At 44.1% G+C, this 26,031-nt stretch overlaps 1 pseudogene; it reads left to right on the plus strand.

The window, feature by feature from the left end:
• Positions 1–3,216: 3,216 nt before the first annotated feature.
• Positions 3,217–25,897, plus strand: LOC148782398 (uncharacterized; annotated as a pseudogene).
• The last annotated feature ends 134 nt before the right edge of the window (positions 25,898–26,031 follow it).

Genomic DNA, 26,031 nt, shown 5'->3' on the forward strand with positions numbered 1-26,031 from the left:
CGAAAACCATGCTTGTGGCACTGCTCCTATTCATTTCAAGTGAAAACCTGAAAGGACTCTCGGATTAAAATAAGCATGTTGATGTATCTACTGCCTGAAAATAAGAAGACACCAGCCAACTTCAAACCAAAAAAGGGACCACAAAAGGCACTGATTACAAATCCAAATTCCAATCCTATCGTTAAAATCCAAATTTCGGCCCCAGCGCCAAAATTCAATTCCAACCCTAGCGCCAAAATCCAAAATTCTGGCCCTAGACCCAAAAATCAAACCTGCGCCCAATTCCAAATCCTCGCCCCAGCGTCAAAATCCAAACTTTCGGCCTCAGCGCCAAAATCCTAGATGTGAACCATCTGCCCCATAAAGGGGAATTGAGAACTGATTCCTATACTGGCATTTCTCTTGTCAGGGGGACTTCTCTTAAGGCCCTCGCACCTTCTCACGAGATAAAGTGGCCTTCCAGCATCACCTATGTTGGAGAAGCTGCCCAGCTCAGTAATTATGGGGATACTGGTGAGGAACGTCTCATTCAAAGGGATGATGTGCCCCTTTATCATTCTTTTCACAAGAATTTTGGTCCCTGTGAGGATTTGCCAACGCTGGCGAAGAGGATGATGGAAAAGGTGAACCTTCACTAGGCCCTTGGTGCTCTTCATTTTGAGGAAGAACATTAATATCTGTCAGGGTATAGCACTTGAACATGTGACGTCCTTGATGCTCATGGTAGTACTTTTCGAGAGTGCATGTTAGCCACCACATGCTAGTGCTCGGCTGGTTATTATGACCACTGCTCCAACACTAATGAAAGATCTATTAGAGACAGGTTGTTATAAGACCAATAGTTAGCTCTTGGATAGAGGTGAGATGAGGATCAACCTTCTGGACTTGTATTTTGTTGGCGGTTTGCCAACGCTGGGGGAGATGTATGAAGAACTTATACCCAGTAATAGGTCTATTTTTGGTGATGAGCTCATCAATGGCAAGCCAGCCCCTTTTGGTCTTCATAAGTTGTTTGAGATTTATCAGCTCTTGCACTCAGAGACCAAACGCAAGTCTGAAAGGGTGCATTTTGAATCATGGAGAGACTATTTCCATGATGGCCGTTAGGATGGTGAAGATGTCAGTTCGAGTGCCTCGTGGATGGACGAGGTGTTGAGAGTAGAGCTCAGTACGGCCTCAAAGAGAACAATTACTCCTCATAGGCGAGGGGATCAAGACCGCGTATACTTGGCTGCTTATTTGGTCCTCTTTGTTGTGCAAGTTTTCTCTATCAAGGGTGAGGGGCTACATCATCGGACCGAGTTGCTTCTACGAGGCTTGCATGATGATCCAAGGGAATATTTTTGCATTGACATGTTCTGTGTAGTATCTATCACGGGCTGGCCTCCATTGCACTTGGCAAGGCTCCCTCCAAGGAAATCAATAGCGAGGTCTTAACAGGTGAGGGCCTACCCGGGCGCTTCATGACAAGTTTCCTGGTCCACTACGTTTTTTGGTGGCTTGTGGCATACTTCCCTGGGGCGTACAAGACTAATGAAGGTCTCGTGGAAGCCGTCTGTCCCCACATGCTAAGAATTGCAGGGACAAAGGCTATTTTTAGGAAGTTGGGGGAGGCCTGTGAATTTTTTATCAACGTCCCTTTCTTTACCAATGGGAGTCCTCTTCTAGTAGGTGGCCCTATTAATAATGTGTGTGCCAATTTTTTCAATGGGGTCCTCAATGGGGTGACCATGGTGATAAAGGAGGGCATGTATCTCATAAGCATGAGGGGCTGTATTCTCCCATACAGAGATGTGGAAGATAGAAAACTTGAAAGTTATTTTCCTCATCGCTTCGCTCGTCAGCATGACTTGGACTAAGTGTGCTTCTTTACCATCCTTTTTGGGAAGAAGTATGACAGAAAGGAGGCACTGCAATATCATGAGGCCCCTAGGGCAAGTTGTGAGGCGTGGAGCGAGCTCCACATGTGGATGGAGTGGGAGACTTAGCAGTTCCTCCAGCAACTGAGCAAGTTTGTGATCCCTCATTTTGGTCATGTGGGTCAAACGACAAAAAGTTATCCGCGATGGTGGGATACCAATAGCTGCATGTACTGGCGTTCCGACCACCCATGACTGCCTGTCCATAGTGCTAAGAACGATGGCCCGTCTGACAAACGCTTCGCTCCCCCTTCTTTCTCCAAGATTTTTGAATTGAGCAAGTATCCTGCTAACTGGAGAGTCCTTGCATAGACTCATTCTTTGGACAAGGATGATGCTGGCCTGGAATTTTTGTCTACAGGCCGAGACAAAGTCCTTCTTTGTTGACCTCGGCTCCATCTTCGGATGTGCCAAGGGAGATGCAGTCTGGGGTCATGAAGGAAGATCGACCTGGAGCCTGGACGCCCCGACATGAAGTGGGTCAGGCTCTGACCTAGTCACTAGGCCCTACCATGGCTAGAGGACTCCTCCAAGTGCAGGGCCGAGGAATGTTCCCCTAGAATCAGGGTAGAACAGGCAAGTGGGAGAAAGGAGTAAAGTATCAAGGGGGGCCCCATCACCCCCTATGATTTTGAAGAAGAGCACCTGCTCAAAAAGGAGGGATTCGTCCGTTGCGAGTGCGTCACCGATAACTCCTTCTGTCAAGCGTTTGAAAGTTGGGGCTCGTGCAGTTTGAACTCCACCTCCCACGATGTCGACACTGATTGATGTGGAGACCGTGGGTGAGGTCCCGATTACTGATGTGGCAACCCTAGTGGCTTCTGCTCCAGCTATTTCAGAAGCGGAGCTAAGAGCAGAATCTGGCTTGAAGATTCCTTCTTCGGTGTCAACGGTGCCATTGGGTCCGGAAGTGTCTGCCCCAGGGACACAAACTAAAGAGCCTTCGCCTGATCCCCACACCATCCTCTCTGAGTCTTTGGCTCTCATGGTCAGGGATTCGCACTTGATGTTCCCCCTCTTACTACAATTGGTCCTTCAACCCCGCCTCTATCAGTGCCAATTTTCAAGGCACTAGCTGTGAGGCACATGCTTTTATCAGGACTTCAGGGGATTTGGGAATGTGCACTCTCTGATCTCAAAGGGGAGAGATTGAAGTTGTTGAAGCTTGCTCTAGACCTTCGACCAGTGGAAGGGGTTGCTGTGGAATCTTGCGGATTTGAGCACCAAGGTTCTTATATGGGAGACTTTGAAGCAGGCGCCTCATGATACATGCCTAGCTTCTTTATGAGAGAGACTAATGAAGCAGCGGGTTCTCGTGAAGGGTAATGAGGAAAAGAAGGAGCAGCTCGCTTCTCGCCAAGCTCACCTTGTGAAGGAAGAGGCAGATTTCACTCGTGAGATTCTTGACATAGAGGATGAGATCACATTACTGCAAGTCCGTGCAACTGATTTGAAGTTCGTGCAGAGTCAGCATCAAGAAATGATACTAGTGAGGTCTTGAACACTGGAGCAGTTGAGTTCTGAGGTGAGGGCGGTCCTTGATTTTTTCGAGGCAGTCACTAAGGACATTGCCGGTTTTGAAGAGCAAAAGCAGGCTGTGCTAGAGTGCATGCGAGAGTTGAAGGTGAAGATGCATGAGGCTCTTGACCATTTTTAAGGGTTTTCATTCCATTTTGCGGACTTTCGAGGCCCATCTAAATTTTCTTTTTTTTTCTTTCAACATATATATGGAATGATTCTCTTTTCTCTCTTTGCTTCTCATGTTTTCCTCTATTTAATGGCTTGCTTTTTTTATTTTTATTGGAGGTAGATTTAAGGTCGTACCTCCGTGTCCATGGGTTTCATAGTTTTAGCGTCTCACAACAAGGACATGTGCTAGTAGTTTAGCAGTCATGTACCTTGGACCTTTGTTTAGGAATAGTACCTTATTAGCCCATGATGGGGGCCTTCATTATATCCTCCCTTGGATGGGACGTGTCATGGATTGTCCTCACAGTCATGTATTGACCACCCTCCACAAAAAGAACTTACCTTGGGATTAAGTCGTAAAGAGTAGGAAGAGAAGGAAGAAAAACCGTTTTGAATGGGTGTTGAGGGGGTTTCTGCTTGTAGGGTTGTGCTCGTGCAACCTTTTTGTTTTCTGCTTTTCCTTTGAGTGGACGAGTTCTAGCGCTTGACGTACGGGTAACGCGTTCGCTTGGTGAATATTATATCATGGTATTGCCTCTACCATGATATATTGTCCATGGTTTGAGCTCCCCTACAAGGTTATGAAGAGTAGGTGTTTCTGGGGCACTAGAGACAGAATTTTAAGTCTGCTTGAATTCCTCCTGCCATGGGATTTTGACCTCATGAGCTTCCTCTAAAGGTGGTGATGGTGCATTGTTTATGACTAACTCACCATTTCATATGTACCTTTCCAAAATAGATGGGAATCTGAAACAGTGACACAAGTCATGTACTCTCAGCTAATGGTATCGGCATTATTGTACGTCATTTCTTACGTACATCCATGAGCCCATGAGAATAAGGAGAGAGTCGGTGATAGACTGGTCTCGCGAGTTAATGAAGCACCCACAGACCAAGATTGCACAGAAAATAAAGCCTTTAGCCTGGTGACCTGGGTGTGATTCCTTAGCACCAAAGAAGGACCCTTCACTGTAGCCCCATGATAGCAGCCACAACATGGGACTAGACTACTGACATTGGGTTCAGAATGTCGAAAAACCCTCGAGGACCAAATTTGGGCTCAATCCGACCTCCTTAGAGGGGTCTATGCTCTTGCGGCCTCGCAACTTATGGGTTTTACCATAGCGCGGTGCGGTTTCACCTTACCAATCTCGAAAATGGGGTCTGCCATGATGTTTTCCAGCAATAACTTCGCCTTTCTCTGAAACCAGATAGAGCTCAAACATTGATATGTTCCAGATCAAGCTAGCCCCGTCAATTTGACCTATGGGATACATTGTGGCGTGATCGAGAATCCCTATTGCTCTGAGAAGGAAGGTGGCCGGAGAAACCAGGAAGAAAACATGGTTCAGCGAGCTCTGAATTCAATGAAACATAGCTCAACATCCAAGCCATGGATTAATGCAAGGAGGAGTTCAGCAGAATCCCCTCACAAAGAGCTACATTCTGGTACAACTCTTGCATTAAATCCGTAGTTCAATGAATGCAAGCCCATAGGTTACCAAAGAAGCAAATCCAGCAGGTTGCAGGATTGCCTTTCCCTGACAACCTTCAACCTTAGGCTAATGCACAAATTGACACCAAATTAGCCCAAACTTGGTGAAAGACGACTGCAGTAGCTTCCTCTTTGACTTGCAAGCAGAGCTAGGAGCCAAAACGACACAGCTCGCAAATGCTCACAATCAAGAGAAGAACAAAGATATGTCGTTGAAATAGCCGAACAGTTTCTACAGGTTGCAGAACCAGCTTTCAAGGTCTTCCCATGGCAAAGCAGCCTACATGCAGGGACGGTCTTGTCATTCGAGCAAAAGATCACAAGGGAATTTTTATCATTTGTGCCTATTTTTTGATTTGTTTTGAAATTTATTTAATTGTAATTAAGCTTGGCTATTCAGCGTTCACCCCTGTTTGGTGAATCCGCTATATAAGCAAGCTTAACTCGTAAGAGAGGGCTTTTAGACCTTGTTTTTGGAGAGACTCCGTAACATTACCTCTGAAGGCTGGGAAGAATCAAGGCTAGATTATGTTTGTTGGTTTGTCTTTCTTTGTGAGCCTCTAAGGGAGAGGAGAGAGAGAGAGAGACAGAGAAATTTTTGAGGGAAAGAGGATACCCTTGAGTGCGCGGTCCAGCGGGTATTAGGTCGTGCAGGTCCCCCACCTCTCCTAAGCCGAGTCGTCTCTTCTCTCTCTCACACTCTCTCTCGCCTCCATGCTCATGACCCCTGTCAGTGTGACAACCCATCCGTCTGCGAGCCCGCGAGTCCCATCCCTTAGGTTTCTCCACATCCCCTTCAACGCCCAACAGGTCCCCTCCATAAAAGGGGGCCAAGGAGGAGGGACATTCGGATCCCACCCCAAAAGCATAGAGAAAGCGAGAGGAGGGAGGTTGTAAGCTTGAAGAGGGCTACCATCGGAACCGTGCTGCTAAACTCCAGAGCGCTATGTAATTTCTCTAAGAGGGCGATCCACCTCGGCTTTTCGTTAACTTTCAAAGCGGAGTAAGGGCGTCTATGCCTCAGTTGCAAAAATCTCTCTCATCGTCGGCCTCTTATCCATTAACACGAGGGCCCGCATGCTTGTCACACACTGGACCTCCGTGGTTGTTTGAGAGATGGTTTCCGCTTGGACGCCCTGAGGGAAACAAGGACCCCAAACATCAACTGGCGACTCCACTAGGGACACGTTACCCTATCGTTGGCTCAAGCTGTCTACAGGTATCAACCTCTCTTTCTCCTCTTTTCACGTCTGCTTTGGGTTTCACTTATCCCTCTTTCCTCTGGGTTGGGGAGTTCAACATCCCCATACCCGTGGCTACTCATAGAGAGGCTCAACCGTTTGGTACTTCCTCCTGTGCATGCCTTCTATGCGGTCATGCTGGCCCAGCCATCTTAGCTTCGGCCAAGGAAGTTCGGGGTAGGGGCCCCAGGCCCCTCGCCATGCCTCTTCCGACATCGAGGGAAGACCCCTCCATCCATGCCCACTGTGCTGGTGACTCTGCTGTCACCGCCCTCACTAAAGGACCATGTTGCTAACGAGCACCCCATCAGCAACAGGCCACAAAGTGGCCCCCATGTCGTCACTCCTCCTCACCCGGCCGGTCCTTACAGAACTGTCGTCGTTGCAAGTAGCTGAAAGGTGACCCCGCTTGGGTCACACAGGAGCGTCGCCAACACCCGTAGCCCCACGCACAAACCACCTTCAGCAACTCCCGTGTCAGCCCGCACAGTAACTCCACCGTGCATACCTATATCTACAAACTTCCTGTAGGACCAATCGCCATAATAATGAATCGGGGCAAGCGGCAGCGTACCCTGGTCCCTCAAGAAGTTTCGGGTCATTTTCAACCCCAGCATATGCTAGTGGCTTTGACACCACCCGTGCCATGCATATCAGCCCCATGGCTCAGGGCAGCCCAAAAGCTAGCCCCCGACCGGCACGTAACTTCTGAGAAAATCAGAAGTCCCCCAAGCAAGCACACATGCACTCTGGGAGCCCAACGGCCTCACCAGCTAAACGGACGGCTATCACACCCACTCCATCCCTCACCACACAAGGGGTTGGCCCTATTGACTCCTCAAATACCACTATGGATTGTGCACACACATGCATGTCCAAGGAAATTCCCATTTGTGGAAAGGAACGAAAGCCCATTGCTCTACTTGCCACTACCACGCTACTCACTATGTGGTACTCAAAGAAGTTCCCATCGAGTACCGTCCTCGCTATTCCTGGCTCTCTGCACGAACAATCCAGTTCTCTGAGGAATACTTGGAATAGTAGGGCGCCCTCAATGATGGTAGGGAAACGCATCGGGCGCAAGGGCAAGAGCCCTAGGGGAGCGATCAATAGCTGAATCAGCATAATGCTCACAGCCAAGTGACGCGAAGCGCATCGACATCAGAATAGATGGAAGACGCAGGACCGGGTATGGGGCCTCTCCTCGTGTTCTCTCGGGGCCAAAGAGGGGAGGTGGGGGGGAAGCCTTGTTGAGTAACATGTCTCACGTAAGGCATCGAGTTATCAATCAGGTCATAATCAGAGGACCTCTTTATCCCATGACGAACAAAGTCATGTGAGTTCCACCCCGCCAGCGGGCCGGCATCGCCAATCTTCTCATCCTCCAACTCTTATAGATCCGACTCGACCACATAGCCGTCTATCCCATAGTCAGTCCAGACCTGACCCTCCACAAGTTATGTATAGTCATCTACTTGTGCAGCCTCTTCAGACCGCCCCAGTTCCATGCTATTAGTCACAGGCACCCTATTTGGCTTCTATTCCAACTCAGTATCCCCCAAGTCAGCCATATTAGTTGACTTCATAATTATAATAATAATAATAATAGTAATAATAATAATAATAATAATAATAATAATAATAATACTAATAATAATAATAATAATAATAATAATAATAATAATAATAATAATAATAAATAATAATAATAATAATAATAATAATAATAATAATAACAATAATAATAATAATTATTATTATTATTATTATTATTATTATTATTATTATTATTATTATTATCCCTCCGATTGCAGTTCCAGCCTCTAGAAACCCGTACATGGGATATTCTAGGCACCGGGCCTCGATTGTTCATTTTTAGGCTTCGACACCGGCTGATCAGCCTTCGGCTCCTCTAGTCCAAGCTCAGGCTTACCCATACCATCCTTCAACCATCTTATAGGCCCTGCTTATGTCTGGTCTAGTGTAGCCCATATCAGCAGCATCCCTTGCATCACAAATTATGCCATCAGCCTCAGGCAACCAACCGACTCCTGAGTCTATTGAGGTCGCTCAACTGAGAGGCGAATTAGCCACATTTAAAGAGACCATGGCTAAGATCAAAGTTCCATATATACTCCCTCCATGATCTTATGTCAAAGATGTTCTCGGGGTGTCGGACCCCTTCCTCTGAGTTTCGTGTTTCCAAAGTTTGAAAATAAGGTCAGCGGGAAGGGACCCTGATAATCATGTCGCCGCTTATTATTGATTGTTCCAGCATTAAAAGACAAACCGCGTTGTCTGAAGGCCATGTTTCAATACACTCTCTGTAGACCACCTCTAACATGGTTTCGAGAAATAATATCCAGGTACCCTGAGCAGACTCTTGAATTGTTTCGATGATTCTTTGAACAATATCAAGGGACCAAGCAACAACCAATGGCCCTCGGGGAGTTGGTTGCGACCAAACAAAACATTGGCGAGTCGTTCCTTGACTTTGTCAATCGATTCTGGGAATCTGCATCAAAGGTCATCGATTGCACACTTCTCGAGACCTCTCAAATGAGCATGTGCTTAGAGAATTCCCTACCAGAGTACATGAATTTCTTCAGTCATGGGTTGCGACCTTTCTCATTTCAACAGATGATAGATTAAGTTGCCTTCTATGAAAGGTCAAAGGTCGCCGCTTCCAGTGCAAAGTTTTAGAACTCAACAGTGGTCGTACCATCACAAACTAAAACAAGGGGCAATTATAACAACAATCACAAAAGAATAATACTACTGCCCAGGTAGGCTAGATTGTCATTGCATCAGTTCCACCCCAAGCTCAAAAGATAAATGATAAGCCTAGGGGCACCAGTAGGACCAATAACTTCTACTTCAGTAATAACACAAACACTGGATACATGAGGCCCTTTCTAGAAAACCTTCCACCACTGCAGGAACCTCTCTCCGTGAAATTAACTAAGATCTTGCAAGCGGGGCTCATTGTTCTTCCAGACCCTGTTCAATCAAAGTATGAGGTTAAAGATAAATCCAGATGGTGTGGATACCATAGAAATCACACCCATAGCACTCAAGACTACTATAACTTAAAGTGCATCATCCGGGAACTCCTAGATAAGGTTGTTATTAACTACACTCCCACCGATGCACCGGTGGAGGCCTCTAATAAGAAGACGGGAATATTTGCCAATCCACTCCCAAATAATGGCAAGAAAGTTGAAATTGAATCCCCAAGGAGGCCAGTTCATTTGTCATTATAATGATTGAAGATAAGCTACTCAGGGTTGACCTTAAAGTGCAAAACCATAAGGATACCCGAGAAAATCTCTTTGTTTCCCCTTGAGATCATGCCAACTTCAAAAGCAAAGAAGCTGTAGACAACAGAGATCCATGCATAAACATGATTTCAATTAATCGGAACTACACTCCCTCTCAAGATGACAAAGCTGAAAATCCAGGAGAATCTAGACCAGGTGTCATCGTCGTGGCCAGTAAAAACCCTCAAGAGGTTGACCACCTCGATTGATGGCCGACACTCTAGAGGAAAGACTAGGGATTCTTCCCAAAGTGGATCAAAATCCCAGCATGCCCAATGAAACAACAAAGGAACAAGAAATGGACACTGTTGAGCGTATCACATAGTACAACCTTCCAGCTCATCTCAGTAAAATTCCAGCATCCATTTCTATCATAGATCTAATGAAGAACTCGCCCATTCATCGGGCCCAAATTGAGAAAGTACTTGGAAGGACTTATGTCCCTACCCATACTAGACCCGAAGAGCTAAGCAACATGATCAATCTTTTAACGACACCGACCCCCATTACATTTATTGATGATGACATACCTTCAGGATTCGATCGTTTTCACACCCATCCATTTTACATCACTATTTTTATGAGCGGTAATGAAATCAGGAGAGTGATGGTTAACAATGGGGCATCGCTGAACATCTGTCCCTTGAAAACTATTCTAAGAGTGGGGTTATCACAAACAGACCTTAAGGTCTCAAACATCTCAATTGCAGCCTATGATGGGGCTCAAAGAGAAACCTTAGGGATCATCCCCCTCACTCTTAAGATTGGGCCGGTGGTCCAAATAGTGAGGTTTTATGTCCTTGACATTTAACCTTCCTTCAATCTACTCATTGGCAAGCCTTGGCTACATGAAAATATTATTGGGGCCTCCACTTTGCGTCAATGCCTGAAGTTCCCAGTTGTTAGAGGAGTGGTTCATGTATGTTCAGATGCAGTCAAAGCACAACAAGAGAAACTCTCTTAAAATTTGAAAATCCAAGAGATCCCAATTCGAACATATAAGGAAAATTGTGCCATGATCCATGAAACGCATGAAGTGTCTGAGAATTTGAAAAATTGTTGTAGTCATTACGATTTCAGTGCATGCACGACATGGAATACACTATTAGCTCAGGGGTACTGCCCTGGTTCTCGCCTTGGAAAAAATGTGCAAGGTGTTGCTGGGGCAATTACTCAGTTAAACTAGACACCGACGATTGAAGAGGGTTGGGTTGCACACTTTCTAAGCTTCAACGCAAACTCAAATCTTCTCGACATCCAGCTTTTATTCTTGGAGGAATTCAAAGTCTTGATGATCGAAAGACCGAATCTCTTCCAAAACCGAAGATCATAATAGAAATTCCTTTAGAAGAAGAGCTGTTAGAACGACAACTTTCCCGGCTTACACTTGGAACCCATATTGTGGCTACCACCTCCTCCGTTCCCAAGCAAACTAGGGCAATTATTGGAAATTGGAGAATTACTGCCTTATCTATTGAATCCATCAAGGGGATACAACGATACTTTCAAGTCCTGTGCCAAAAAATAGGCATCCGGCACAAAGCCTCTCTAACACCATTACCTTTCCAATTGTAGAAAATGTAGTCAAGACCCTTGACAAACCCAATGAAAACTTAAACGAAGTCCAGGAAGTAAATGAAAATGAAACAAATGAGGCTAAAATTTTGAGAAAGATGAAGAACCTCCCACTGAGGAACTCATGTTCCAAGCTGAGCGGTTTAAGACAAGATTCGACGGTAGTCCTACTGCTATTATCGAGGAGACCTTAGACATTAAGCTTCGAACTGAGAAAGATCCGAAGATCACAAGAATTGGAAGGTCTCTGTCATAAGAAGAATAAGACGAGAATATTTCCCACTTAAAAGAATACATGGACATATTTGCCTGGTCCTATGAAGATAAGCCTGGCTTAAATCCCAAATTGGTACGACACCATCTTATACTCCATGAAGGGGCAAGAGCAATCAAACAGAAACTACGTCGACAAAATACTCACTTGGAGTTGAAGATAAAAGAAGAGATTAGCAAACTTTTAAAGGAAAAGTTCATCTTACCTGTGGACTATCTAGATTGGTTAGCCAATATCATAGTAGTACCTAAGAAAGATGGGAGAATCCGAGTTTGTATTGACTATAGGGACCTGAACAAAGCATGTCCTAAGGATGACTTTCCTCTTCCAAATATAGATGCCCTAGATGACAACACTGCTGGACACCAAATGCTATCCTTCATGGATGGTTTCTCTGGCTATAATAAGATCCTCATGACTAAAGAAGACCAAAAAAAGACTTCCTTCATCATGCAATGGGGAACATACTGATATAGAGTCATGCCTTTCGGTCTTAAAAATGCTGGGGCAACCTACCAAAGAGCCATGACATCTATAGTTCATGACTTGATGCATGACATTATCGAAGACTATGTGGATGACATCTCGTCAAATCCAAAACTCGGGATGCCCATCATCCCAATTTGAAAAGAGTATTTGACTAATTTCGAGAGCGTCAATTAAAGCTGAATCCTCAAAAGTGAACCTTTGGTTTTGAGTCTGGCAAGCTACTTGGCTTCATTGTGAGCCAAATAGGAATATAAGTGGACCCAATGAAAATTAAGGCCATCTCAGAAATGCCACCTTCAAAGAATATTCGAGAAATTTGTGGGTTGCAAGGTAGAACACAAGTTATCTAGAGATTTATATCTCAATTAACAGAGAAATGTGGCCCATTAAAAAATATTTTAAAGAAGGACACCTTGTTTATTTGGGATGAGGCATGTCAAAAAGCCTTTGACTGTATAAGGGAGTACCTTTCTAACCCACCGATCTTGAGTCCACTTGATCCCAACAAACCTCTATTCCTTTACCTTGCTGTGATAATGGGGGTGATGTTAGGGCAATATAATGACTAAGGAAAAGAGAAGACCATCTACTACATCAGTAAGACAATGGTTGACTATGAAATATGATACTCAGATGTAGAAAAACATTGTCTAACCTTAGTGTAGGCAACTCAAAATATGAGGCATTATGTGCTTTCTCATACCATCAAGATGATATCCAAGATGGATCCACTCAAGGACCTACTAGGAAGACACGTTTTAAATGGACGATTAGCCAAATGGAGAATGATCCTAAGTGAATTTGACATCAAATATGTTACTCAAAAATCAGTCAAGGGGTAAGCAATTTCCGAACATGCATTACCTGACTGTGTCACCATCAAAACAGATCTCCCTGATGAGGACCTCTTTGTCATTGAGGATCCCATTTGGGAGTTATACTTCGACAAGGCTAGGAATGAATACGGCACTGGTGTCGGAGTCATCCAATGCTCTCTAGAGAAATAATGTTTCCAACAGCTATAAATCTCAATTTTCTCTGCACAAGCGACATTGCAGAATATGAAGCCTTAATAGCTGGTCTCGAGAATGCCCGTGAACTCCAAATCGAACAATTACGGGTCATGGGCAATTCTTTGCTTGTAATAAATCAAATTAAGAGAGAGTGGAAGGTTAAAGACAAAAAGCTCCAGCTCTACCAGTACTCAGTTGTAAAATTGTCAAAATGCTTCAAAAAAGTAACCTTTCAACATGTGACTCGAGAAAACAACCAGTTCGCCGATACCTTGGTCACTCTCGCTTCAATGGTGGACATACCTCCCCAAATGTGTGTCCAACCATTCTACATTAGACACAAGAGTGATAAATTCTCCTTCCAAGATGGAGTCAGAAGGGCAAGATCAAGAATCAAAGAGGGGAGAAGAAGTGTTCACCCTAGGGGCCAACCAGATAGTCAAAGCTAAACTCTGGTATCATGATGTATCAGTCTTACTCAAAGATGGAACGTATCCCGAAGGAGCCTCAAAGAGAGATAGGGATGCCTTAAGAAGATTCTTGGTCAACTTCTTGATCAAAGATGACATCATCTACAAGAAGTCCTTTGAAGGAATTCTCTTAAGGTGTATTGACCAACCAGAAGTCGACACGGTTCTCAAAGAACTGCACAACGAAGGAGGACACATAAGGGTAGCACTCCTAGCTCAGAAAGTCAGAAGACAAGGATACTACTGGACTACTATGGCCAAAGATTGTTGGAAATATGTGAAGAGATGTTCTAAGTGTTATGTTTATGGGGATCTCGTACACGCTCCTTCCATGCCACTCAATTCAACACCTCCTGTCTACCATTTTCCATGTGGGCCTTGGACATAATCAGAATGAGAACACCAAGAGCTTCTAATGGACACATGTTTATCCTCACTGCTACTGAATATTTCACAAAGTGGGTCAAGGCTGCTGCATTAACCAAAATAGAAGGACAACATGTAACCATATTTATTACAAACAACATCATCCATAGATTTGGAGTCCCCGAAATGATCATCAGTGATAATGGGACTAACTTCAAAAATGAAAAGGTAGCAAAGATGTGTAAAAGATTTGGAATCGAGCATAAGTTCTCTTTGCCCTATTACCCCCAAGGAAATGGTCAAGCAGAAGCGACCAACAATGCCCTCTTGAAGATCATCAATCGAACCATAGAAGGTGGCAAGGATTAGCATGAAAAATTACAGGTTGGACTCTGGGCTTATATAACCACTGAGAAAACAACCCCAGGGTATGTAGGCAGTACTTCTAATCGAAGTGGAAATACCCTCTCTTAGAGTACTTGCTCACAAAGAATCAAACTATAAGTAATAGACTGAAGCCCGACTAGCCACTCTCAAAGCCCTGGATGAGAGACGACTACGAGCAGCTGACATAATGATATTCTATCATCACAGAATGGTGTGAGCATATAGAAAGAAGGTGATACTCCGAGAATTCAGAGTTGGGGATCTATTTCTAAAGAAAATATTCCATTCGATGGTGAATCCTCACCCATTAGGAAAGTTCAAGACTAATTGGAAAGGACCATATGTCATAACCCAAACCCATCCATGGAATTCCTACAAACTCAGGAACCTTGAAGGGAAAGAGATGAATGATCCTATCAATGCTATGTACATCAAGAAATACCACTCCTGAAAAAAAAAAAAAAAAAAAAAAAAAAAAAGGGGAGAAAATGAGCTTAGCTGACCTAGCAAAAGATTAAAGGACATGGATGCTGAGAGTGATTTCGAGTCTGAAGATCAAAGCTTGAGTGAAGTTATCCAAGGCAGAAAGATTCTATAAGAATTCGACAACCTTTGTCAAGGAAGGAACAGATACCAACTAGGGGCAAGGAAAATCTAAGGACAACCAAGACTGAGACCTCCCTGCCACTTAGAAGAAGGAAGGGTGACGAGTTCTTATCTGCTTTCTTTTAGAACGAAGAGCCACAAGAAAGAAAAAAATGCCACCAACTCTTTTCCTCCTCCTATGTTTCCAACTTCTTCAAAAGAAAAAAAAAAAAAAAAAATTCCGCTGAGATGAAAATCGAAAAGAATCTCGAGCATTAGAAAAAAGGCCACTGGGCTGAACACCTGAAAGGGACCCTAGCGGTAGAAAAAAAAAAAAAAATTCTACTGGGCTAAAAATTTTAAAGGAGCCCCAAGCGTTGAAACAAAGGCTACTGGGCTGAACACCCGAAAGGGACACCAAGGCGATAGAAAAATAGAACTTCTTTATCTGTTCATGTCTTTTAAAAACACTAGAACAAAATTGGAAGTCTAAGGATATTTTGAGCACTTTGAGGTACATCTCATAGTAACTAAGACACCGGTTTGCTCGGAAAAACAAGAAAATGTCTCCCTTGAATTGTGACATAAGAGCTAAGATTGGAAGATGACGAAGTACTTAGTGATTACTCGTCTTGAAAGTCCCAAGTAGAGGCTCGACAAGCTCATGAAAAAAAAAAATAGAAGAAGAAGAAGAAGAGAGCTCCATGGTAATATGAGCCTAAACTGCTTACCAAAACTTGTTTTTCAAAATTTCTCATCCATCTTCAAAATTTCCCCTATGTGTTTTGTGACTTTTCAAAAACCTTAATATCTTTGGTTAGAAAATAGCTCGAAACTCTGTTTCTATTTCAAAATTCAATCTATCTTCAAAACTTTCTAAAATGTTCTTAAAAAATGAAGGAGTTTCATAGAGGCTTGGATATGATGCGTCTGCCGCCACCAAATGCTGGATTGCCATGCTTGCAAACCCTTAAGAAAATAGAGACCAAGTAATAGGTTCCCATACAAAAAACCCTGAACCTATGGACTCCAAGAGTCAAAATCGAAGGTGCACAAGAAGTTCAATTAGTTAGAAATTCATCATCCCATCATTTCTTCTAAATCAAAGTCCCATTCGATTGGAGAATTAGACCCCAAGAAAATGGTCAAAAGTTGAAGATGACTACACGGGTAGCTTCTCAGGTAGCATTGGAGTGGCTACAACAAGGAGTGTCACCGGCTCAAAGATAGTACGGTTCGTGTTGACTATCACTTTGGATCCTAATTGTCAGAGACCTCTCAATCGTATTAACTTAAAGATAGTAGTGCAAGTTTGATTTCTTATAGATCAAAAGTATCCATCGACATACTACCTACCCGAAGGGTACTGGTCATTCAAAAGAATGATCCCTCGAAAACTGTTTTCCTTCCCACAGTGTCTCAGGTGTCTAATTCTTTTTCTTTCATCTGGTGTCCCAGGTGAATGTCAAAGAGGGGCAACTGTAGACACCCCTTTGAAATTTTGGCTAAGGGAACTCTTAAAAACCTTGATTTTGGTCCTAAAGCACCACACAAACCCTAGTAGACCATAAGCAACCTAAAACAAATTTAATTAACCCAAAACTACCCAAATCCTATCCCAATCTGAAATAGAGCTCAAGAGCTTTCCAACAGGTCAAGAATTGCCTGAATCGGACCTACGGATAAAAGGATATAACAAATGACAATTTAGTCCCTATGAGACCTAGCTGTCGGGTTGCGGGCCGGCTTGTAATGGGCCCGATAAGCCCAGACGTGACGTGATGAGCAGACGCAGAATTTATGATGCAGTTAATGTGTTTTATGATGCAATAAACACGTTTTCTGTAACTAGATAAGGTTAAGACTTCAAGAAATATCTAAAACATTCCGAAAAAACTCCAAACAAATTAGGAAAAATCACCAATGGAAATTTTTAAATATCTCCTTCATAACCCAAAAGAAGGAGACCAGAAACCACAAAGAAATCGCTTAGAAATTCCTAAAATTAGAAAAAATAGCCCAAAAATACCCAAAAATAGTAAAAACCTTTAGAAAATTCTTAAAAATTTAGATCAAATCCCAAAAAATAAAAAAAAATTAGAGAAAATCCCAAAATTTATATTCAACATCTAGAGATCCTAAAACCCTTCGAAAACTAAGGAAATTCTTTTCCAATCCCAAGAAAAAGCCTAGGTAGGCCCTACCTAAAATTCTAAGTTTTTCCCCTACCTTAAGAACCCTAGATCTAAGTAATCCAGTAAGCAAAGGCATCCCAAAAAAAGAGATGGTGGCACAAATAGGAAGAGCAGTTTGATCCAAGCCCGAAACTCTGGGTTTAGGGTTCTTAGAGGTAATTATATCTTTCTTTGCTTAATTTAGTTTTTTTTTCTTCATTTAATTATCTGTTTTATTTTATTTTTTTTAAAAATTAATTCATCATTAGATGTAATTAAATTTAGAAGCGTTTTTTGTCAAAATACGGATTTAGAGCTGGCTTACCAGTAGACTCAGAAAAAGACGGGATCTGTATAGATCTGGGATTTTTTTTAGCCTATAATTCAAGCGAGCCCACTTTATCTGCCTTTTCAAAAAGTATCTCAGTTTTTGCTAAGATTTGAGTAGATCTCATCATAGAGATCGGTGCAAATCTGAGTGTAAACATTATCATATAGAATTCATACTCGTTATTCATTCATTAAGCCTTAATTCTTCATAATAGCTAAATGAGAAAGGTAGGTGCCTCATTTCTTAAGAATGGCAATTCTTACACATGAGATTAAGATGCGGTCTCGCACAAGTGACAATAGCTTGTAAAATAGTGAGGAGTGACATATTCATTTATTTTAGGTTATAACTCAAGATTCACATAGAATTTCAAAAATCTTAAAACATGTAACTTTGAGCCCATACATAAATCTATCCAGTGGTGCAATGTAAGGGCATTTGGAATCCTTTTGCTAGAACAAAGGAATGGCCCAATGCAAGCTGAGGTTGCTGGAATTTACAACAACTGTGGGCAGTTGCCTATATAATATTTGGTCTATATTTTTCATTCTACACAGTATTCAAATAAAGCGTCAAGAGAAAACTTGAACTAGACACATGCATCTCTTGATCCAGATCAGCTTGACCCCACTTGGGCATCATTTGGCCAGAAAAAAGCTCAACGCAACCCATTTTCCCTGATCATTCACATGTTAACATCATTATATGCATTTCATAGCTGTAGCATTAGTCATACCAAACAAGATTGTAAGGTCGGAAAAGAATACATTTGAAATCTTCCCAAAACTCATTGTCTAAGCTCACAATTATTATACTTCACTTTTATCATTTTCAGTGCATTTTTACACCCTTGTTCATTATTCCCCTTCCCGTTATCTTATTCTTTTCATCATATGGTTAATGAGAAGACCCCGAGCATGGCACTGGATCCACTTACCAAAGGGTTGTGGCTCTCCAAACTGCCTCGATCAGGTCGCCCTTTCTTCCCCGCAGCAGCCTTGCCTTCGAGTTCTCACACGCAGGCCACCTTCGCTGCAGAAGTCTCCCCCTCACGGTGATAGCGCAGTGCTCGCGCGTGGTACAGGGGCAGGGAAAGATTGGAGAAGGAATGGAAAAGCTGGCGACAAAGGATGTGGGGTGCTACTTCAAGAAACGGGGATAGACGAGGGTTGGTGCGAGTTGGTGAGGCCCATTGTGGCTGACGTCGCGGTAGGTGGGGAAAGAAATTGTAGCACGTGTCAGTCACACGTTGTGTGTCTCTGATAAAAGCAGTGTGGCGCTGACTCTGTTAGCCATCATTCAACACTAACGTGCAAGGCGATACTCCTGTTGCGTGCGACGTTACCATCCCATGCACGGCACTAAGCCTTCCGCTGCGTCGTGCTAGATGACGATACCCCTCATGGCAATAGTCCAGGCAGGATTACTCCACACGGTGTTACCTCACTTCTTCTTCACACGTCATTTCCCAAAAAATGTTGCCTTCTGCCACGCAACACTACTCCTCACACGCAGGACGTTTCGTTCGCGGCGATATCTTATCTTCTGTGTGGCGATAGCCTCTTCTTCACAGGGCGATATATTGCCCTTCGCATGATTATAGCATGCCTCCCACACAATGATAGTATTCCTTTTTCTCTCTCCTCTTTGGTGCATCCTTAACCCTTGCACAGGGCGCTAGGCTTCTTTTCCCGCGGCAATGCTTCTTCTTGCTCACGTAGTGTCTCCCTTGCCATACGGTGGATGCTCACCATTCATTCTCTCTACCAGGCACGCTTCTTCTTCTTCCCTTGGCTTTTGCTTCTCCACTTTTGCGAGTTATCAGGCTCCAATGACTCGTGGCCCTTACATCATCCCCCCTAAGAAGGGATTTTGTCCTCAAAATCATCACTCAAAGTGGTGGGGGTACTTCTCCTTGATTTCATCTTTTCTCTCCCAAGTTGATCCCTCATGCGATATTCCATTGTACTAGCACTAGGGGAATCTCTTTATTTCGTAATACTTGTACATTCCGATCTAATATTTCGATCGGCCGCTCGATGTAGGTCTCGAAGCGGGATCGGTTCGTAGTCCAAAACATAGAAAGGGTAGGGTTGATATTTCCTTAGTAAGGATACATGAAAGACATCGTGAATGCCGGCCAATTTTGGTGGCAAGGCAAGTCGGTACGCCACACTTCCAGCCCTTTCCAAAATCTCAAACGACCAAATGAATCGTGGGCCCAATTTCCCTCTCTGACCAAATCTTGTAAAACCTTTGGTCGGTGATACCTTTAGAAAAACTAGGTCTCCCACCTCAAACTCGAGGTCTCTCCGGCGATTATCAGCATAACTCTTTTGCCAACTTTAGGCTATCTTGAGCCGTTTTCTAATCAAAGAAATCTTGTTTGAAGTGATCTGAATAATTTCAGGCCCTAATAATTTCCTTTTGCCTACTTCGTCCTAGCAGATGGGCAACTGCATTCCTCCCATATAGGGCCTCATAAGGTGCCATCTAGATGCTGGCTTGCAAGCTGTTAACTTGAGCAAAATCTACTAGGGGCAGGTGGTCTTCCCAACTTCCTTTAAAATCCAACACACATGCCCTCAACATGTCTTCCAGAGTTTAAATGGTCCTCTCAAGCTGCCCATCCATTTGGGGGTGGAAGGAGGTACTAAAGGTACGCTCAGTTCCCAAGGCAGATTTTAGGCTTGCCCAAAATCTAGAGGTGAACCTGGGGTCTCGGTCTGATACAATGATAATAAGAATTCCATGTAGCCCCACAGCTTCTCTGATGTACAGTTGAGCCAGCTTATCCAATGTATATATCGTACGGACCGGTAAGAATGAGCAGCCTTGGTCAGTCAGCTCACTACAACCCATATACTATCATGCCTTGTTTTCGACCTCGACAGCCCTGAGATAAAATCCATTGCAATATGTTCCCATTTCCACTCCGGTATTGGCAGGGATTGTAATAGTCCAACAGGTTTCTGGTGTTCCGCCTTCACTTGTTGGCATGTTAAACATTTAGCTACGAATTGTGCCACGTCTCACTTCATGTTGCGTTTCTCAAATCCTGGTACATCTTTGTACCCTCAGGGTGTATTGTATAACGAGAGTGGTGTGCTTGATCCAAAATGGCCCTCTTTACTCCTTCGTCATTGGGAGTACATATTCGACCCTTAATTCTTAACAGTCCTTCAGTGCCTGTGGAGAAATCTTCGTTCTCCCCCATCCCCAATTCTTCGAGGATTTTCACCAAATGGGGATTAAAAAACTCTTCCACCGGCGTTTTTACGAGGTCTAGAGAGAAGCTCAAACCATTGAGCTTCTCACTCTGACCCAAGACCCTGATGAGCCAGTGGATCAATTTATATCAAGGTGGAGATATTTAGCTACGCGCCATCCCAATCCTATGTTGGAGAAGGAAGCAGTTCAAACTTGTGTGCGGAGCATGCGACCTGAAATCACTCTACATGTTGAGGCCTCCAACCCGACTTCCATGTCAGAGCTTATCTCTAAATCGCTCCACATAGAAAGGCTATCACACCACCACGACAGGTCACGACAATCGTCTGTATGCTCAGGAAACAACCGGGGCCATGGTAGCTCTCGGACTAACACCTGGGGCAGCCAACAAAAAGGAGTAATCAATGCAGCTATCACATTCACTGATCCAAAGAAGGCTCCCTCCCAAACTTTGGACCTCTCCAAAGGGGTGATCACAATAAAGACAATGCCTCAGGGAGGCAAGCAACAACAGTCATACAACCGAGTACCCCCACCTGCGAATCTTAAACGGGATGACTATTGGACCAGGCATATGAACAAGGTCTATTCGTTTGAGAAGGAATGGGTCCCCATGCTATTCTTATTATTATTGGAACAAAACATGATCAAGCTTCTAGAGACCAAGTTCCTTGATCAAGCTGGGCTCGACACTCAGGCAAATTACTATGCCTTCCACAGATAAAGGATATCATTGAGGCCCTCATTCAAAAGGGTCAGATAAAGCTTGAGGACTTAAAGAAGGCGTTCGGGGCAGCAGAAGCCTCCCATGTAGTAACCGTCCAAGAAGAAAGTGAAGCCCTTGGTATCCTTCACACCTTTTTTGTTATAATGCTCAAAAAAGGCTTAATCACACCGAAACTGGCAAGGCAACCCCGAAGCCTTGCTCAAGAAACTGAGGTCCGTTGGTGCCCATAACACCAGATATGGGGGCATTACCTATGCAAATGTACCAGTTTCCATGATATAATCACAAAGAAAATACAAGAAGGTCAAGAGTCTTACAACGTTCCAGTAAGTAATTCCCAAGTCACTATTCCACCGGTACGAGAGGACCTCCTAGCCCAAGACCTTTATAGTAATGACTCGAATCTTATTGAACCCTTGACTTCCTAGCCATGGATAGTCAACCATAGGCGAAGCATGCTTAGGTCTTTAAGGAAAGAAGCAGTTCGCCAAGCTAGGGCTGTTCACAAGCTTAGCTAGATGAATCAAACACCACCTCAGAAAACCATAAGGAGACGGGCACCAAGGGGTGCTCGTCGGAGAAACAAGACGGCTCAACCGTCAGTCGACCAGGAATTTCTCAGGCCCTTTGGATAGATGCCTCAATCTCGCCTCCCTTGATCGAGGTGATCGGGTGACAATGTCTCGGGTTCGAAAACCTGAGACTTGAGATCGATCTCTTGGGAACCTTGTTTAAGATTCAAGGCAGGTATCCAATTAGTGAGAGAGTAATTTTGGATGTGAGGTGGGGACCAACCTCACTTGAGTCTGTGACTTACTCGGGCTAACTCGTGTGGGCTCCCTCTTAGATCACAACAGAAAGCCCCCCAGTTGCTTTAGTTGGTTTGAAATAGCCTCCCTTGACGTGCAATTTCATTGTTTTTCTGCACAACACTATTATGGTTAATTTGCAAGACAAGTGGGTCGAAGGGCCCACCCTTGTCTTAGGGCAATGCACATTCGTGTAGCTAGGAATGTGAGGGGTTAGAGTGATAAAGTGGAAGGTTCAAACAAAGTTTGAAGAGAGAAGAAAACTTGATGAAGGAAGGAGACTAGCTTGATAACCAGATAGTGACCTACTTGGAGTGGTAGCAAGACTGGTATGGTACTCAGGACCAGCACGACGATAATACTACTAGAAACCTAGGTCAATATGACGGTGTTAGGCTATGCCAACCCTCGATCCAGTGAGAAAAGGAAAAAATGAAGAGAAGGCACAAGACAACGAAGAGATAGGGTCCCCACGGCACTAGACGTTGCCACCCACGATCGTGGAGTAGCAGTGTCACGGCCCTTTGACGATGCTAGACACTACTACTCATGGCTTGAGAGGGAGTAGCGAATGATAGATGGCACTAGGCATTGCCACTGGCAACACAAGAAGGCAGCATACCCCTATGAGGGAGGCGATAGCCTCTCGTGAAGCACGTGATGATAGCCATTTATGGAGCGCTGGATGATAGTTTGCATGAGGCTCACGACGATAGGCGTGGGACATAAGAGGGACGACGATGAGCACCGAATGCACAAAGGAGGCTCGCAGACGGCGATAGGTACTATGCAAGCAAAGGAAGCTCACGGACGACGACAGTTATTGCCGAGACCTCTCTCGGGCAGCGATAGGCATCGCTGTCTGCGATAGGCACACAACAGGGGGACACCCCTACAGGTGGCAGTGAGTTTCGTCGTTTGCACATTCAATGAGGCATCGAGGATACGTCTGCGGATGGTGATGAGCAGCGTCGTCTGCAAACCTCACTAGAGGACAGTGATGGACGAACATAAGGAGAGGGAGGCTCGCGCATGGCGTTGCCATCACCATGCGCGACCTGTGAGACCATATGAGAGGCATGCACGGTACTGCCACTACCATGCATGGCCTCTGAGGGGAGCTCAGACGGCGAAGTGGAAGAAGGAGAGGAAGAGAGATAAGAGGAAAAGAAAAAGAAGAGAGAGAAGATTTACCTTGAGCCTAGGGGTATCGGTCCAATAGTTTCTCTCTCCTTACTCTCTCTCCCAACGTGACCCAAAAATGAGAAGAAAGAGAAACTCAATTAATTAAAAACTCTCTCTTTTGTGAAGAGTTCAAGTCTTTATGCGTACAATCATGGTACGGTATATATAGAATTTGCCCTAAACATGGGTGGATGATCAAAAGTAACCCTAATTGTTGAAAATTAGGTTTAAAATGAATTAAAAGAAATTAGAAAATAGGGTGAAAAATGACATATTTGCCCCCTTCCTAACATGATTTTTCGTGGATGATCCGTGGTCGTTCCGATGCCTGTTGATCGAGAGATGATTGTTTTCTTGTAGGGCTCGGTATGGCGATAGATTTGATACCAACTTCGAGCCATGGATCGTGTTTTTAGGGCACGATAAGTGACTTGAAGTTTGAATGAATCTTGAAACTTTGGATCGATTGTGTGCTCATTCCTTGATGTTTTTCTGTGATTTCTTTACTGGATCACACTGAGCATGTAGTCACGATCGCGGGGCAACAAACATAACTCGATTTCATGTCCGGACGAAGGTTTTGCAAGTTTGGAGTTTTGGCCCGAAATCTAGAATTTCGGCGACAGAATTTGCAGTCACTTCATCGGCTTCGTGTGCGAAATCCATCCGTTCATCATGTGAGAAGTTCGGATCAGTGATGGCCATAGACCTTACACACACGATGGAACTAGTCTCACATAGATCGAGCTCACGAGTGGCATGATTTGGCCGCTCGAGCGAGGTACAATGCTTTTGATTTTCCTACACTTTTTTCACGGATCAGCAACTTCTCTCTAGATTTTCATCGCTCTAGGGCAATGCTCGTCTTGATGACACGAATATGCTCACAAAATTTGGGCTTGATCTGACCTTGGACGAGTGAGATATGAGCTTCGAAACACACTGGTCATGATTGTCCCTTTAATGGTGTTGAGTTGCAGGGTCGCTGCACGAGAATAGCATGCGGCTCCTCCTGTTTCGCTCTTTCGCCTATAACATTTTCTTGGGATACTCGTTTCAGATGAAATTTGACCCCTGGGGGTTTTCAACTATGTCGGGTCCAATGTTGGTGGTTCCACAGCAATTTGAGACACCAAGAATATAGCTCTAGTTATAGGAGTCTGTTTCAAGGTGCTAGAGACTGATTCTGCCAAAATTGTTTCTCGGTATGCACTGACTTAGACATATCGAAACGTGATAAAAACTTGGCAGTAGAATTTTGTGAGTCCTCATAGAGATCTTGACCATTTCTTGGGCTATTTGAAACTGTCGAAATTTCCACTGTTTGCTAGGCTTTTATTGAGTGGGAGCCTCATGATGATGAAAAATATCTTCCAACAGCATGCCCCGCCGAATGTTATGCTTCAAGAGAATCGAGAAGTACAATCATTTGGGAAATTTTTCTCGGCTAGCCACAAGACTACATTAACGATGAGGAGATCCACGCAATGCTGCAACTAGGGTGCTCAGACATTTGGACGCAATGTACGGGTTCACTTGTGGAGACTTGTAGGGGGAGAAGAGACATTTGAGGGATCCTGTCGAAGTCCTCACCCTAGAGGAACTATTCGTGATTATGACAGCTTCAAGATTTTGCAGGGACTTCATTGACCAAAATCAAGCCTCTTTGGAGGCCAAATGTTATGAACCTATGATCGACATTGTTCGCTGCTACCAGGTTTGCGTCGTTTAGATCCAATCAATTCTTGGGGTCCGAAAAAGATACTGGATATGTCAGTGACCTAGCACGACAAAGCACTCTCCGAGGGCATCGAATGTCTAATTTTTTGGTCAGAATCTTGACTGTAATGTCTCTGTTAGATTCTCCGATCAAAATATGGGAAAACCCCATTCAATTCTCGATAGAAACGGAGTTTTGCGAATCATCCGGAGAACTGGAAGATCATTTCGAGATCTTCGAGCACATTCAAGGGTTCAATGTGACTATTGTCACTACGGCCAACACACAAGATGAGACTTTACCACCGTGGAGAGGCTTTTGCAAAAAGATGAGGGGTATTATCAGTAAGAGGTCAGAGAAGCGAAATATACAAGATCACAAACATAGATTACTCGTGGATAAATATGAATTGAGACGAAAGCTTTATAAAGCCTTTTGAAAATATCCCGATCTTCCTAGTGATATGCGGGACAAACGTCATTATGTCGAAGTTGCCAAGAAATAGTTCATTTGCACGAGTAAGAAACCGATGTATTTCCACAAGTCCCTCGTTCCGTATATAAGTTCTTTCGCATTTCCTGTATCATTTTTCGTGGATTCACATCTCGAGGTCCTTTGATGGGCATAAAGAAATCGTCTTGGTAGCCACCCACCAAACCAAAGAACAAAGGTGAGCTCTGCTACTGACAAGGTAAGTAGGTCCATTACCAGCTACCGGCCGGCTCCGGACCGAAGAAAAGACCTAACGGAGTAATCCCTGATCTCGGATCGGAGATGCTAAAGGGACGAGAATCGAAGTTGGGGACCTCTCTACCACACCTGTCTCCCCAAACAGAGACTACGTACGGGGTAGTACTCTTGGAAAGAGATAATATCACTGCATGAACATAAGAAAAAGTTACGAATGAAACTCCCAAATGCGAGTGAGGTGCGTAAGCACGGAGCGAGCCAAAGAGTTTGGGAGGTCTACTCCGCTTGCTACGCATCTTCTCACTCGGCGCTCGTTGGCTACACATCAAAGCAAGCACTCG

This window comes from Amborella trichopoda, chromosome 4 (genome assembly GCF_054954075.1).
Source record: "Amborella trichopoda isolate Santa Cruz 75 chromosome 4, AtrichopodaSantaCruz75HAP2 v2.0, whole genome shotgun sequence".
NCBI lineage: Eukaryota > Viridiplantae > Streptophyta > Magnoliopsida > Amborellales > Amborellaceae > Amborella > Amborella trichopoda.